The following is a 3458-nucleotide window of genomic DNA, read 5'->3' as shown; positions in this document are numbered from 1 at the left end:
ATGAAAAAGAAAAAAAATGAAAAAAAAATGAAAAAAAATGAAAAATGAAAAAAAGAAATGAAAAAATGAAAAGAGAAAAAGGAGGGTTTGAGATGAAAATCCGCAAAGGACATCTTGAAACCAAAGGAAGACTTTGAGTTGAAAACCTGAAAAGGCTGCTCAAAAGCATTTTGAGATTAGGCATCAGACAACTAAATCTTCTTGAGGGTCTGATATTTTGAGAGAAGCTTCACATCTATAGACATTTTGGCAATTCTCGAAGTCCTCCAGACAGAAGCTCAAATCAATAGTTATATCAAGTGGATTGATTCAGGAACATTCGTGCTAATGATCCATAAGGACATTTGACTTATGGTTTCAAATTTCCATTATTCATGTGATTGTCATAACTTTTTAAATTCAATTTCTTGTCAGTAAATTCGAAGTTTGTTATTTCAAGTTCCAATTTTATTCATTCTTCTTATAAGTAGATTGACATGGCATTAAAAAAATAAAAAGATTTTTGGTATTACTCTGAATTAATACTTCCATATTAGAGATTCTAGCCCTAATGATTAAAGAGATTAGGGTATGATATGGCCAAAGAAAATGCATGTGAGTTGAGAAAAGAAAACACATTGAAAACACTGATATTTTGATACGCTGACAAAGATGAGCAGTTAAAAAAGAAACATAAAAAGATTTGCATGGGAACAAGAGAAATGAGAATTTGCATAAAATAGCCCAAGCAAAATGTGGAGTGCAAACGAAATGACAAATGACACATTTAAAATGAAGATTTGCAGGACCACACAGTTCATAATATTAAAATGACATCATGCATACATCAGTAAGCATCTATGAATAGGAGCATGCTCATTCATTCATATTCATTGAAATGCTTTGAATGTTTTGACAGAAATTCAGAGAAAGTCAATAACAATTAAGATTCATCGCAGAAGGAGGTGAACCAGCATTTCCAATTGAGAGTTCATAATGAGAAGAACTCATTCGACAGAGGGAGAAGAAGTTCATAATGAGAAGAGCTTGTTCGACCTATCACTAGATTCACGACATTTTGAATCAGTGACACCTTGCTTGAAGGATCAGTATTTCTAATGGAGAGTTCATAATGAGAAGAACTCATCCGACAGAGGGAGAAGAAGTTCATAATGAGAAGAGCTTGTTCGACTTATCACTCGATTCACAACATTTCGAATCAGTGACACCTCGCTTGATGGATCAACATTTCCAGTGAAGAGTTCATAATGAGAAGAACTCATCAAAACGAAGAACTCATCCAATGAGAGAGAATAAGTTCATAATGAGAAGAACTTGTCCAATTTCGCATCAACATTTTCAATGGAGAGCTCATAATGAGAAGAACTCATCCAAAGAGGAAGAAGAAGTTCATAATGAGAAGAACTTGTTCAACCTTGGTTCGATTTCATCACAGAAGGAGGTGGATCAACATTTTCAGTGAAGAGTTCATAATGAGAAGAACTCATCCAACAAGAGAGAAGAAGTTCATAATGAGAAGAACTTGTTCAATCCAACGCTTTACAACGAAGGATATCAAAATCAAACGCTAAATAAAAAAGGAAGATTGGACAAAAACTGGTTGTCTTTTTCATCTTTGCCCTATTCTTGTTAACACAAGAATGTGCAAAGAGGGGCAGCTGTAGACACCCATTTTTTACCTGGCTTAAAAAATATTATAATAATAATTATTATTATTATTATTATTATTTAATTAATATTTTGATGCATGCCACATACAGACCCGAGACATCTCCCCCAGCAGTTTCACGACATGTTCACCAACAAGCCGTATCACGTGCACCATACTAGTAGTGACAAGATTCAAGGATATGGGCACCATCCTCAATTGGATTTATCTGCATGATGGAAGGCTAAAAAAATTGTTAGTGGAAGTTATAGACCCACGCAACTACATTCTACCTAAACCATCACCAAAGTCAGCAAATCCAACAAATTTCACCTAACCCATCAACATCTTACCAAAACGTAAGAAAAAAAAGGAAAGGAACAAGGGGATTCGGTGAGGATGGAAACCATAAAAGGAGGGAGAGATCAGCAATTCAGAAAGGGGTCGGGTTTCTAATCCCCATTTGATTTTGATTCGAAAGCAAATTGTAAAAAGGGGAAACATTTCTACGAAAATAGGGAATAAAAAAACAGTTTGCTTTGACTATTTCTTCTCTTCAATATTTCTTTTCCTTTTCCTTTCTTTTTTTGCTTTATCATTTGGTTTTTTGCATCGGTTGCAGGAGGATCTCCCCTTGTTTTTTTTTTCCTTTTCTAAAGAGAGTATTATATACAAGTTAGTCTCTATTTCTGAAGCAGGCAATATCCCAAATATAACAGTGAGCATTTTTTTTTACCTTCTATATACTTATTTTCAGTAATTTTCGAATAAAAAACAAAATATAAGAAAATAGAAGAAGACGTTTACCTTAGCTTGAGTCGTATCTTCACTGGAGTAGGTGTAGTTGAGATCCATATGGATTCGGTTTAGTGTTTAAGAGGTTTTATATGTGGAGGATTAGAGGTCTCGTTTTTGAGTTTAGAGTTGAAAGAGAGAAAGTTCGAGAGTCATAGGGTGTTTGTCTTGGTATTCCGACCACCGGTGATGGTGGTCGGAGAACGTTTGCGGCCAACGTTGATGGAATGAGTTGGAGTGATTGTTGCGTGAGGAAAAGAGGAAGATGAGAACCCAGAAACTTTTAGGTGATTTAGAAAGTGAAACAGAATGGAAATTGGGTTTAATATAAAATTTGGGGAAAATAGTAAATTAGGTCCTCCTTGTTTAGTCTCTTCTTTGTGTTTTGATCACTATTTTTAGTATAACCACCACTTAGGTCCTCGTATTTTAGTCATGAATTTCATTCTGGTCATTAGTTCTCTTTATTTTATTATTTCGAGTTTACATATTAATTTCATTTTATTTTAATTTCGGTCTTTATATTTAATGTGCATTTTATTTTAGTCCCAAATGTTTGTTGTTTAAACATTTAACCTCTAAATTGTTGCAGGTTTCTTTTTAGTCCAACTTTTGTGTTTAGGGTTTAATTCAATATTAGTCCTTTATATTAGTGTTATGTTTTAATTCATTTTATTTGTTCAACTTGTTAATATTCGTATTTTAACTTTAATTATTATTACTTTGCTTGTAATTAAGATAATAAAGTTTTATTTAATATTAGTTAGTCCTCATTTTAATAATTACAATTAGTTTTTAAAATTCGTAATTTGATGTGCTTTGCTTTTATTTTTGTATTTAAGTCATTTATACATTACACATTAATATGTATATATATTAATTAATTTCAATATTTGTAATTTGATCTTGCACTTGTTTGTTTTATCATTATTATTAATTTTGAATTTTGGACGTGTTATTTGTTATTTATTTCAATTTGGTCACAATTTATTTTATTATTTAATTTTTAATCATT

The sequence above is a fragment of the Hibiscus syriacus genome, unplaced genomic scaffold, assembly GCF_006381635.1.
Source record: "Hibiscus syriacus cultivar Baekdansim isolate YM2019G1 unplaced genomic scaffold, ASM638163v2 tig00110469_pilon, whole genome shotgun sequence".
In the NCBI taxonomy this organism is placed as follows: Eukaryota; Viridiplantae; Streptophyta; class Magnoliopsida; order Malvales; family Malvaceae; genus Hibiscus; species Hibiscus syriacus.
The sequence above is the reverse complement of the archived record's forward strand: the minus strand, read 5'-3'. Positions refer to the sequence as shown.